We start from the raw sequence: 13,649 nt of genomic DNA on the forward strand, positions 1-13,649 counted from the left end.
GAGTTCAAAAGCTTAAAAAAAGATCCGGGGCTTTTGACCTGAGATTCGGGGCTTCAGTCCCGAAAGCCACCCCCAAGCTCCGCGCATGTGTGAGGGTAATATAAAGATTTGTACACACACACACACACACACACACACACACACACACACACACACACACACACACACACACACACACACCTTTAATGATTAAGCCATTCCCCACATTATGATAACGACACGCACACACATTGTCACACTTTACCATAGACGCATGAGATAGCCTCCTGTTCAAGGCAGATGGTCTTATTTTCCTCCTTTGGAAGACATCAAAAAATTTGGAAGCGGATAACAATGGAACACTACGGGTACCTTGGAGGGACATTCACTGGCTCTTGGTCCTAAGGGTTAGGGTTAGTAGTGTCAGCAACAATGCAACACCGTTGGAGCTTAGAGGCATTCTGTGTGTCTTGTTCAAGGTGTACTACTTAACGGGGCAGGTTTGCTTTGTGGGTAGTGTGTGAATTTAGAGACATCAGGTTTATCACCTATAGGGTCAACTACATTAGCCTCATGAGACCATCCAGACATTCAACATAAGCATTAGTCTGGCCTTGGCTTGGAAGCAATTGAGGTCCACGAAGGGCCGCTGCCTTACATCCAAAGTCCTCAGATGAAACAACTAAGAGACCCTCATGCCCTGTTCATGCGTACCTATTTAATGATTCATCCAGGAAAAGCCATTCCCCACAATATGATAATGACACGCATACACATTGTCACACTTTACTGTGAACACATGAGATAGTTTCCTGTTCAAGGAAGTCTATATTGTATTCACCAGTCGCAGTTGGCCACTTCACTAAGCTCCTGGCTCACTCCCATCCTAAACCTGGAGCCCGTTCAGAATGTTCAGCAACTCCTTTAATAATGGCGTTTTATTTTTGTCTTCAGCGTTTTGCGAATCATTTCCATTGTATTCATTGAGTTTGTTTTGGCCGATGATAGCCTTCACATTGTGCCTCATTGCTCAAAATTGACCATCTACATGTTTTATTATATTTTATACATGAAAAACAAACAGAAGCAGAACACCTGTATACCACATCAGTGATATCCATCTAGGAAATACACAAGGGAAGCTTTTTCAATCAAGGAGATCTATTGCAATGCCGTTCAAAAAACACTTGTTTATTACGTCTATCTACAATCACACAAACAATGAGCTACCTAGTGCTCTTATTATGCTCTCTCTCTCGCCTCTAAGCTAACAGACACAGCAGACCAACACATAATTGCTCTTCAACCATAGTGCTCTTATTATAGTGCTCTGCTATCTATCTTCTTCTCTCTCTCCCTCTCCCCCCCTCTCTCTCTCTCCCTCCCTCCCTCCCTCTCTCTCTCCCTCCCTCTCGCTCTCTCTCTCTCTCCGTCCCTCCCCCTCTCTCTCTCCGTCCCTCCCCCTCTCTCTCTCGCTCTCTCCCTCCCTCCCTCCCTCTCTCCCTCCCTCCCTCTCTCTCTCTCTCTCTCTCTCTGTCACGTTGAGGCAGATGTGTGCAAATGCTAATTGTAAATTAAGTTGGGTACAAGAGCACAGTGGCTGCTGGGGAAAAACAAAAACATGTTTACCCACAGGCCCCCATGCTCTCGCAAATTAGGAGGAGGATAGAAGGATAGGAGGGGAGAGGGAGAAAGGAAGAAAGGAGAAGATGAAGGGCAGGAGAGAGAAATAGGAGGAGAGGGGAAGCAGGGAAGAGGGCGGGCAGAGAGGAACAAAGAGTCTAGGACCATTGCTGTGTTCCAATATCCATACTATCCGTACTTACTATACTTAGTTTAAGTACGCAGGGCGTTCCAATGAAGATCGGGGCGAAAATAAGTGTACTGAAAGGACCCAGATGGTGTACTCAAAACGGTCAAACCGCGAAGTGTGGATCGATGTACACTTTTCATACTCAACGGCAGCCATCTTAGCTACGTAGCGGAAGAGGCGGAGCCAGGCTGAGCCAATGTCGGCCCATTTTCCACATAGTCTGCATTTATTTATCATTTTGTAGTTTTTATAGCTTTTATAGCTGCTAGGCGTAAAGAGTTCACCGTTCAATGCGGGAAGTTTAATGCGGGGTCGGGATCATTATTTATAATTGTTTGGAACAACACTGACATCTGAAAATCAGAGTGCTTAGTGAGTGCGGATAGTGTACTAGGTTTAAGCGTACTCATGGAAGTATGGATATTGGAACACAGCACATGTTTACCCGGAAACCGTCCAAGTCATCCTAGTGAGAGTCTTAAGTGCTAATGCTGAGCTAGACACCGAAATAGGGAAAAGGAGGAAGAGGAGGAGGAAGAGGAGAGAGAGTGAGACAGGGAGCAGAAGGGGGAGAGGAGATTGGCAGGTCTAAGTGGATTGTGGTCTGACCTTTCCTGGGATAAAAATCTATCTAGTTAAAAGCATTTGTAAAAAGCAGATGGATGCAAACCTGCTGCTTCGGAATTTCCAATGAGGAACCTGTCTCTGTAATGTTTAATCAATGTACCGCTAATCTAATGACATCTGTTTCGGAGGGTAGAGAGAGAAAATGTTGTGGCAAAAGACAGGGAAAGGGAGATAAATGGAGAGAGAGTGTCATGGTCTGTCTGTTTCCTTTTCTTGTTTTGGTGTGTTTCCCTGTGTTTCATGTTGTACTTTGGTATCTCTGTCTTGTTTCTCCCCATTTCCTGTCAAGTTTCCCTCCTGTGTGATTACTGCTTCTTCCCCTGATGTGTTGCAGCTGTTACTCGTTGCATGTCCTGTGTTTGGTATTTAACCCCTTGTCTTTCCTTCGTTCCTTGTGGGATCATTGTGGTTGGTGGTGAGTTGTGTCCTGTGTGTTACCGGTGTTCTCTGTGTTACCCGCGTCACCTGTGTTACCCGCGTCACCTGTGTTCTCGGTGTTCCTTGCCTTTTTGCGTTAATAATTTACCCTTTACCTGAACTGTCTGCTATTGGGTCCTTCCTGCCTGCCTGCCACCCGCTAACCGTGACAGAGAGGGGGGCATGTGGAGAAGAAAACCATAAAATCAATTTGAATTCAGATTGATACAATTATTTTCATTAGGAAAATAATGATATGGATGTGTACTGTATGCATGTCCAACGTTATATGACGATATATGCAAATTATTTATATTAATTATAATATAATTATGTATATTTATATATAAGTATTTATTTATTTACTAGCTTGTAATGTCGTTGTAATTGTACATGGAAAATGTTAAAACAAGAACGAAAACAGTGTCAGGTAAAATAAAGGTTTATTCAAAGAAATGCTGTTGTGAGCAAAATCTATATGGGGTGAGTTGGCGGCGGCCTCCATGCCCTAGAACAGGCTGATCCTCTCCAATGTTCCACCAACATTTTCCATCCAACACTTACCTTTCAAAAAGCCACCTTAGCACCTTCTGTTTTGTAGTGTAGATAACTAACCTTCAATATTTATCCTGCATGGTCTCTTTTCACCGTTTGATTTTATTTTATTTACATTTTAATTAATTAAATAAAATAATTATTACCAATTAAGTAAGGGATAATCACGGAGCGGCAGGGCAATAAACAGTTTGATATGCCCGGCTCGTGGACGGCTTACTGGTAACCTTCCACGAGCCGGGCATATCAAACTGTTTAATGCCTAGCCTCTCGGTGATTATCCCGTTTATTCTACTTCTTGCTTGACAACATAATAAAACAATTCAAATACTTTAATAATTAGGGGAGAGTGGGATAAGTAGTGCCAATTTTTACTTAAAGTGCCCTTAAAGCAAGGGGATAACAGTAATGCCTCCAACTAAGATATCTACATATAGTTTAGGATGTTGTGCATCCCTGGGAGCAATTACTTTGGATCTTAAGCAAACAGTTTGAGAAACACAGCTTTAGAAAAACCACAAAAACAGATAATTTTAACATCACAAAGGATAATTCTATATAAAAGCAAGACAGATTCAATACAAATTACTTGTTTAACTTTTATTTAAAGTTATAACAACATCAAAGGCCACTTTTCTATTACAAGGCCTATACCGTGACACCTAATTGAGTCTTACACTTCACAGATCCAGCCTACTGGGCTTACAACTTAACATCCTACTTGTCAATGCAGCAGGGAATGATGAACTTCTGCTCCTTTCTGGCTGTACCACCAAGTTTTGCGGTATGGGTGGTTTACATAAAAATAGTTTACCACATCAAAGGCCAATTTGCTTAAAAAAGGCCTAGCGCCACATGAATACATAGGCTACTCAGAACAAAATGAGCACTTAATCATCTGCATCTGAATCTTTTCCCAGATTCAGCCTACTACTGAAAATCCCACGTGTCAATGCTGCAGGGGAATGTAAATGTATGCTCCCTTCTGGCTGTACCACCAAGTTTTTGTGGTGTGGGTAGTTTCTTGAGCACATCACCTCTAGGGATTACTCCTTCATCATTCTCTCTAAATGTGAAGATGGGCTTTCCATCAACAGACCTCTTACAACTTTGCTTCAGAAAGTTTGCACTGATCTCGTCAACTTCAACATTCTCCACCAATCCAACATTGTTATAGGATTTGGATTTTTTACCTGCAAACTTCACAATGACAAAATCACCAGCAGACAGATCCTTGTCATCATCATCTTCATCACTCTCAATCAATCTGAACTCTCATAATCAGTGGCATCACTAAGTGGAATCGGAAAGTCACTCTCTTCTGAGCTACTGGAGAGCACTTTCTTTTTGGGTTTGGTTGGTTTTGACCCTTTCAGGCCCCCCTTCTTATTTCCACTCCTTTTCAGCCTGTTTCTTTTCTCTGCTGTGCGTCTTCTCCAGGCCATCTTCTGCCTCATCATTGGTGGTGAAGTTTTCTTCTGAGTTACTGTACACGTTGTTTTCTTATTGGTTTTGTTTTGATTTGCAGCTTTCATAGCCCTTTTCTTCTCTCTTTCATTCTTTTTGTTTTCCTGTTCAGCCTTTTTATCTTATTTTTCTTTGTGAGCCTTCTCCAACTCCATCTTCTCAGGTGTGTCGGTCATGATTCTAGTTTTTCACTTTCTTTTTTACAATTCTGTTCTTTCTTTCTGTTGCTTTTGGCAAGGGAAGAATGACTTCTGGAGACACATAACCCAAGTGAGCAGAATCATCACACATCTTTTTATGGTCATCCTGCAGATCTTCATCTCCTTTCCAACCTGGCGCATGGCCTTCCCCTCTTGTACCTCTTTCACTGCTCTTTCCAACTCCTCAAGAGGAGTTGAAACCCTGTTTGTCTTCCGTTTGTATTTGCGTGGCATGATGGTCTAAGAATATCACAGTTTTAGTGATCAAATGTAAGAATACAATGTACAATAACAATAAAATACAATAAATTAATATAGAGCAAAAAAATCACAAGTTGGGGTAAGTTGTGCCACTGGCACAACTTAACCCAGGCCCTTTGGCACAAATTACCCCAGACCCACCATTTTGAAAAAAATGCATCCCCCAGCTGTTTTGAGCAAGCATCATGCTAACTGTATGGACTCATGCTGTAGCTTACTAAAGCACTAAAACATGTGTGAACTGTTTTCAAAGTTGTCTATAATCAAAAAACCTTAATCATTGAAATTTTACTTTTGAGGGCAAAGAAATGTTTTTTGAACTTAAATGTGCTTACCTCTCAAGCCATGTGTCTCCCATCTTTGCAGGATGAGTAAAATGGATGCCCCTTCAAAAATATGTGGCCAGATGACCAACTTCTTCTATGGTTTTCTAGAAAACAGGGGTGGCACTACTTGCCCCTTGGCACAAATTACCCCAATCTCCCCTATGCTTTTTCTTATTCATATTGCATGCTTATTAAATGTATACTCTGTTTGAGTTCGTCTCCATCAAAAAGTAGACCCCTTTAATTACGACTGATCAAACAAGCTTTCCTCCTCATCTGTCAGGAGGGGAACGTGTGCCCCGGACCTTATCTTTTGCTTTTGTCATTCCGTCGTCCTCGTCGCTCTTTAACCAGTCCTCAAATGTCATCCCTACTCCAAATACACTAAAATTGACAATGAATTCATCCATTTTTTAAACACTATAATGTTTAGAACTACAGTGAATAGCGTTAGCTCAGCCGTAGCTAATTACTTTCTATAGCACACAAGGCTGCATCTGATCACTAGTTTAATAACGTAGTGGCTACATTGTTTCTCGCTTGCGAAACTATGCATCGACTGACCCTCGGATAGATTTTCGTAAAATTTTAGAAACAAAGGTTCATTTTTACAAATTTATGTGATGGAAAAAATACAAGTGGCGTATTGATCTACTATCTGATGACGCTGTGCTCAGTCAGCAGCAATTGCAACCGACAAGTCGGGCGACCTGTCGGTTTGGTTCCCTCCTCCCAGCCAATTACTTTTTGGTTTGACTTGTCTGTCCCTGTTTCTATGTATGTTTTACCCACTTATAAGAGTTTTTGATTTTCTCTGTCCTTGTGAATTGGCAACCTATCAGAACCAAACATGTTGAGACAGGCTCAAACCCAGACATAGAACAGCGCTAAATCCAACCCCATGATGCTGTGTATGGGATCTTATATGGTATAATATCACACTGCTGCCCTGCCTGTAGTTTCTCAAAAGCAGAACCATGGGTAATTATGGGTGGGCCGCTGTTTCTGTTAGCTTACACAGAGAGAGAGAGAGAGAGAGAGAGAGAGAGAGAGAGAGGTAAAAGAAAGGTGTGTCCTAGGTACACTCGGCCCAATCGACACAGAGATGTCGATTGGGCCGAGAGAGAGAGAGTCCCAGGTGCTTCGCTTCACCCGAGAGACCGGAGAGAACAACCTCAGACTAAATCTTTATTAGCAAACTGGAAAACAAAACTAAAAGTAAAAAAACAAGAGCGTCCCAGGGAATACAGCAAGGAACACAGTGACGTAAAGAGGATTAGCCTGCGCCAAAACAACCAGAGTAAAGGACAACATCTCTCTTTCTTCCTCCACTCACACACACACACACACACACACACACACACGCACACACAAACAGGCACACATACACACACACACACACACACACACACACACACACACACACACACACACACGCACACACACGCACACACGCATATCAGGATCTCCAAATGTGCCTGTATCTGTACAGCATCGGATTTGGGAGTAGGAAATCTAAACATGGAGGAAGCCCAGAATAAGAAATAAAAACGTGCTACTCTGCACAGCCAGACAGGAAGGCCCTAACCCACCGTGCAAACCGTGCAGTATGCAGTTATGCGTAGGCCCTGCCAGGAAACGGGAATGAGCCTGTAAAATGGAGCTCCTACAGGCGGCTGCACGGCAGGGGATCGTGACAATGTTTATTTATTAATGGAATGTATTTGGGTTTTGAGTAGCTGTGAGTCACAACCACAGTAGCTGTTCATCGTCTCCTTGATTCATCTTTCTACTCCTTCTCCTTTTTCTACTCCTTCCCGTTCTTCTGCTTGTTTTTCCCCTTCTTCTTCTTCCTCTTCTTCTGACCCTCCTACTTCTTCTCTCCTGCAACTGTCTGCCCTCCCACTGTGGCGATTACATAGTCCTTCAATCCTGCCCTCTGGCTCAGATTATAAGGATCGACTCTGACCCCCATAGAACCAGCGGCGTCTTAATGCTTCCGGCAGGAAACAAGGACATTTAAGGGATATGAACAGGGTAAGTGGGTTGAAATTCAGAGGGGAGGTGAAGAAGACACGAGTCCCATGATGACACAGCATGAGCCTAAGCTGTGATTTTTCTAACCTTTCTTCCGTTCTCTTCCTCTTTTTCTCTCACTTCTTCTGTGAATCCTCGCTACTTCCAATATGTTGCAATGAGAAGGAAAATTGTTGGGGAGTGTATCGGTTCCTCTTTGCATTTGGGGAATTTGCTGTGTGTGTGTTAGTGTGTGTGTGTGTGTGTGTGTGTGTCTGTGTGTGTGTGTGTGTGCCTCTCTCTTGCTCTCTTTCTCTCTCTAGGTCATGGAAAAGAGAGAGAGAGAGATAGAGAGAGAGAGAGGTGGATGCAGCATTCAGTCCCTGTCGCAGCAGCTAGCATGTGGAATCAAGAACTGAGATGCTTGCTAGGGGAATAAGGTCCATGAGACTACAATACTGGGGAGCGTGGGAGTTAGTGAGTGGAGGAAGCTACAGTCCTATAACAATCAAAGCATGTGTTTGTGTGGGTGTGTGTGTGTGTGTGTGTGTGTGTGTGTGTGTGTGTGTGTGTGTGTGTGTGTGTGCATAATATGTCCTTTTGTCAGCATGGGTGTGTGTGTGTGCATGCATGTGAGTGTGTGTGTGACAACACAATGATACGCTTGCTAAAGTATGGTTGCTTGGACTGGAGCATGACTTTCAGCTGTTCCTTTCCCCCTCTCCCTCTCTCCTTCTCTCCCTCTCTCCCCCTCTCCCCCTCTCCCTCTCTCCCCCTCTCTCCCCCTCTCCCTCCCACTTCCTCTCTCCATGTCTCCCTCTCTCCCTCTCTCTCTCTCCATGTCTCCCCCTCTCCCTCCCTCTCCCTCTCCCTCCCACTTCCTCTCTCCCCCTCTCCCTCCCACTCCCTCTCTCACCCTTTCCCTCCCTCTCACCCTCTCTCTCTCTTTTTCTCTTCTCTTCTGTCCTCTACACTCTGGCTCTCTATGTCACAACCTCCTTCACACTCCTAACCCTCTCTCTCCCCCTGCCCCCCCTTCTCTCTCTCGCTCTCTCTCTCTCTCCCCCCCTCTCTCTCCCCCTCCCCCCCTTCTCTCTCTCTCTCTCTCTCTCTCTCTCTCTCTCTCTCCCCCCCCTCTCTCTCTAGTTGTCTGCAGAGCCACTGCACTGCAGAGGAAATTTGAACTGTTCCCAACTCGCATGCATCTCACTCAACACAGGAGAGAGAAAGAGAGGGAGAGGGAGAGGGAAACAAACACACACACACACACACACACACACACACACACACCACCCCCACAGAAAGAGACAGAGAGGAGAGAGGCAGAGAGAAAGACACACACACACACACACAGACAGACAGACAGACAGACAGACAGACAGACAGACAGACAGACAGACAGACAGACAGACAGACAGACAGACAGACAGACAGACAGACAGGAGAGAGGTGAGGTGGAGGGAAGGAGGGAGATTAAGAGATGCAGACAGGGGGTTGCAGGTACAGAGGGAGGGGGGAGGGAGGAAGAAATAGTGACTATGGCTTTTATATTTTGTCAAAATATAAGGTATGCATGAAGGGGCTTCACTTTGGTTCAATTATCCAAAATATATCATACTTTTTAAAGTTTGCGTACTGTTCATATCATCTACCCCCTCTGGGTAAAAACACTTGGTTTGGTTAATTAAATCAAGATCCATTTACTATCAATACTCTGTTTGGCATAAAGGCCACCGTAGTTGTATGCATCAGTTGCCACTCCCCTAAAAAAAGTATTGATCCTCTAGGATTACTTCTATGCTCACACTAGTAAACACATCCACAAAGAACATGTCTGCCACTTTTTGTCTAAAAAGGGTGGTTAGGGGGTAGTTCAGTGTCTCAGCTGTCGACTCAAGGCTGAAAGGTCAAATCCCATTTGATGGTCATTCGATCTGCAGTGTCCCCTCTACTGGAAGTCTCCTGCTGCTGCTCACTGTACATCGCTTTGGAATAAAGAGTCTTCTGAAGATAATCCTCTAGGAAGGAAGACATGAGTGAATGAATAATTTAATCCCGGTATCACGCCAAAGCATGAAATAGACACGTTGGTACACCTCGCAAGGCGTGTTCAGTGTCACGCTTTGCCTGACCAAGTGTGAGTAGACGCTTTCTTCCGCTCCTCTAAATGAATGGAGGAATAGCACCAACGAGACGTTCTCCCAGCATTTGGTGAAATTGTTACGTAGCCTTTATTAATCTTTATTATCTGAAATGTTATTAGAAACACGTTTAATGGTGAATCGGTCCCAAAATATTGCATTTCCCATTCAGATAATAAAGATTAATAAAGATCATGCACATTCACTGAATGAAGATTATGAAAGGAAAAAGTATATTTCTCGCTAGAAATGTTATTAGAAACAAGTTTAATGGTGTATCTGTCCAAAAATATTGCATTTCCCATTCAGATAATAAAGATTAAAATAATAAGAGAGGCTACGTAATAATTTCACCAAATGCTGGGAGAACGTCTCGCCCCCTGTTGGTGCTATTCCTCTATTTCACGCTTTGGCTTGATACCGGGTTGAATAATTGGTCCAAGGGCATCATGCCAGGTAGGAGGGGTTTGTGTGTGGGAGTCCTATTGCTTAGCTATGCATTATATTTACACCTATAGTATAATATGAGCTATAGGCCTATGTCTTTTTTTCGTTATGGTCAATGGGTGGTGGTGCTGAATGCAGTCATTGTGTTTGTCATTGTTTTTTCTTTTGAGACTCTTCACTGCTTTACCACATAGAACAGAGTAACATAGAAACGAAAGTAATCTATAGATGGGATATCTCCTTACAGTTGTCTGGCTGAATGATGGCGATGAAAGAAGTAGATCAGTGAATATCTTCTGCCCTCTGGTGGAAAATAAAAGTAAAGTTTTATTCATAAAATGGATGCATAATTATCGTTCATTCTCGATCGTTTTCATTAATCCCAAGTCTCCAAACATAAGATAAAATAAGATTTATATGTGTAGAATATGCTACATTCGCACAAATATATAACAATATTAGTGGTTACATTAGTCTTCAATATTAGTCATTTGGTCTGCAATGTAACTACAATATTAGTCTACAATATAAGTCTTCAATATTGGTACAATGCTTTTCAATCATCGTCTTCTATTCTTCAATATTAGTAAAATATGACTCTTTTATTCTCCAATAGTGGTACAATATTATTCTTCTCCAGAGATAACTTTGGTTAAGATGCAGCAGAAGCAGCCGTGGCCTGAGATAGGGAACTCATGACCTTCTCCATTAAGGGGAAAGGACTTTCTCACTGGACCTTTCGTCTGCTTTGTCCTGAGAACTGATGCATGCTAACTGCAGCTCATGCTCCCAAGAGGTGGCTATTGGATTGCCTCTTCTCCATTTCCAGGGCTCCGTGACCCACTCTGGCCTTGAGTGTCATTCCTCTCTCATCTGGCTTCAGACCTCTGGCTTCTATCTAAATTACACTTTCTCATCTTCTTTCATATTCCTTTGTAGTAACAGTTTTGAACTTGGATAATTTCCCCCTGCATATTAAACTCCTTCATACCAACTGTTTTTTATATTCCTTTGCATCAGAAAAAAGCTCATGACTAAGTCATGGATGTATCATGCACACAAATCAACATTTTAATCCATCAAAGCAATTGGGACTTGCTATTGTCCATAGCAAATGTATGCCTACACATCGGCCCATGTAAGGTCTCCCCTCCGGTAGGGGGCAGTAGTAGGAGGAATGTTTAGACCGGAATAAGAAAAGGGGATTGTGGGTATTCTTTCTAATATAGGACGTTGCAAGCTGAACGTCCTTAATCGTTGCAGGAGAAACCTCCCCGGACGGTCTCACAGCGGCGGAACGCAGATTACAAAATACACATTTAATAGTATTTACCACTAACGCACGATATAAACTCGATCTATATATTTTTTTGTATCAAGACGCTTTTTGTAGCGGGGTTTAGCGTTTATGAAGGTGTCTGGTATTACGCTGGAGTTTGTGCCTACGCAGTCGGTGGACGCGGCCCGCACACTTTGTCAACGCCTCAGCGGTTCCTGTGAAATGTGTGTTGAGACCATGGACTCCAACTCCACACACATCTCCACAAACTGTTCGACCAAACACAAATTCGTGTCGAAGATGAAGTGGAAAATGCTTCGAACGAGGTCGACGGAGGACACTTTCAAGATGTTACACAAGACCGTGAAGACCGCGGCGGCTCACAGATGCGTCCACAAGGGGAAGCCGTCGACGCCCAGACCCGGTAAGGGACTCCGGCCAGTGGGGGAGGAAGAAGGGGGACACAGGAGGGCCATGGCGCCGGAGAACACCACCCAGTACATCATGGCCCGCGTCTACGCAGACATGTCGTCGCCTCTCGGTGACTCATTCTCACCGCGCTCTGTTTACGACACCGCCGTAGACGTTTACGGGGAGTCGTTGTCGCCGACAAGCGTTTCCACGGCGTTGGACTCCATTTACGACGACTATCTCGCTTTTCAACAGCGGGACTTTGAGGATGTTTTCGGCCTGTGAGCCGTCATGCTAATCAGGAACCGGACTAGCCGACGTGGTCTCACCGACGTGGCCTGCGAGTCTCGCGAGACTTGGCTGTGGCCTGACCGATGACACGTCTGTGGCAAAAGGTGTGCTGAATTGCATTTTTTTTTTCTTTCGTTTCTGTCCCGTTTAATTCCATTTGTCAAATGAGTTGGCGTTGTAGTCAATGTGTTGACAAGAGAATCGCTACTGGGTCATGTCGCATGTTTCATGGTTGGGCTTTATTTATCACAGAGCTGAACCCGACACCCCCCGCAGTGTCGGGCGCACTCCCGAACAGCGCCAGCTGCCCACCGACGACCGCCTCAAACCCGCCTCTCTCCTGGGCACCTCTTGCGTAATCAAGGTAAACGCTACGGTAACGGAGAGCCGATGGCAGGTACTACAATGTCGATACATGTGTCCCATTGCTAAGGTACTGTTGAGTAGACCGATGGGAGTGAGTGCACATGAACATGTAAACGTTGTCTGAGCCTTTTCCAGGTCACAGTGCCACGGACTCTGGGTTCGGCTGTGAACTGGAGCAGAAAGCGGAGAGTCTCCCTCAAAGAGATGGACACAAGGTGACTCTTTGTAACGGGTTGTTATGTTATGAAGACGGGTTAACGTTCGTGTGTAAATAATGTACAGAAAGATTTTTGCGTGTTGTGTTTTAGCCATTAAAATATTGTTTGGGAAATAGTGTGAATGTGTCATGACTGTTTCTTATGTCTCCATTCAGTGACGATGCAATGTGATTTATAAAATAAAATATCGACTCTTGTTGTAAAATAACACTGTTCTTAAAAAAAAAAAAAAAAAAAAAAAAAAAAAAAAAAAAAAACTTCCGGGAAGGACCCTGGTCAAGATGGCGTCCTCCACCCACAGTAACTGCCTCCTGTCGTCACCAGCTGCTGCCCCATGAACCACGAATAGGTAAACCAGGGTCTAGATCGGGTTTAAAAGTCCGTCTCCTGAACTGTGGAAAATGTTGCGTAAGAATATCACAATAAATGATATTACACACAATGTTTGCCTTGAATTTGTCCAGGAAGCTTATCGTCTCTTTAAACACTGAAACTCGCCGCTCTTGATAAATAAGTTGACCGTAGGCAGTAATGTTTGATATGCGTTTTTGTCAAGCGACCTAGACTAGTATACCGAGGCTAGTCAAATAAGGGACGAACCCACGGCCAAACGAGTGGCTGGTGTGAAACTTCGATTTAAAGATAAACGTGACCATGTTTACGGCAGATTTATTCGCTTACCCTAAGTAACTCAACTATGACCAGTGTTGGACTGCCAGGATGTGGTTGTGGTGGGTGGTCTGCGGTATACGGAACATGCGTGCAATTTAGTGGTATGGTTAGGGTCGAGTTTAATGAACATGTCAGGGTCTTGTGACCGTGTCTACACAACGCT

At 43.9% G+C, this 13,649-nt stretch overlaps 1 long non-coding RNA gene across 1 annotated transcript; it reads left to right on the plus strand.

Moving 5' to 3' along the window:
• Positions 1-11,506: 11,506 nt before the first annotated feature.
• LOC307089735 lies at positions 11,507-12,932 on the plus strand. The gene is made up of 2 exons (XR_013812632.1): positions 11,507-12,334; positions 12,483-12,932. It is a non-coding gene; the product is annotated as an uncharacterized lncRNA (long non-coding RNA).
• The last annotated feature ends 717 nt before the right edge of the window (positions 12,933-13,649 follow it).

Source organism: Pollachius pollachius (genome assembly GCF_949987615.1).
Source record: "Pollachius pollachius genome assembly, chromosome: 18".
Classification (NCBI taxonomy): domain Eukaryota; kingdom Metazoa; phylum Chordata; class Actinopteri; order Gadiformes; family Gadidae; genus Pollachius; species Pollachius pollachius.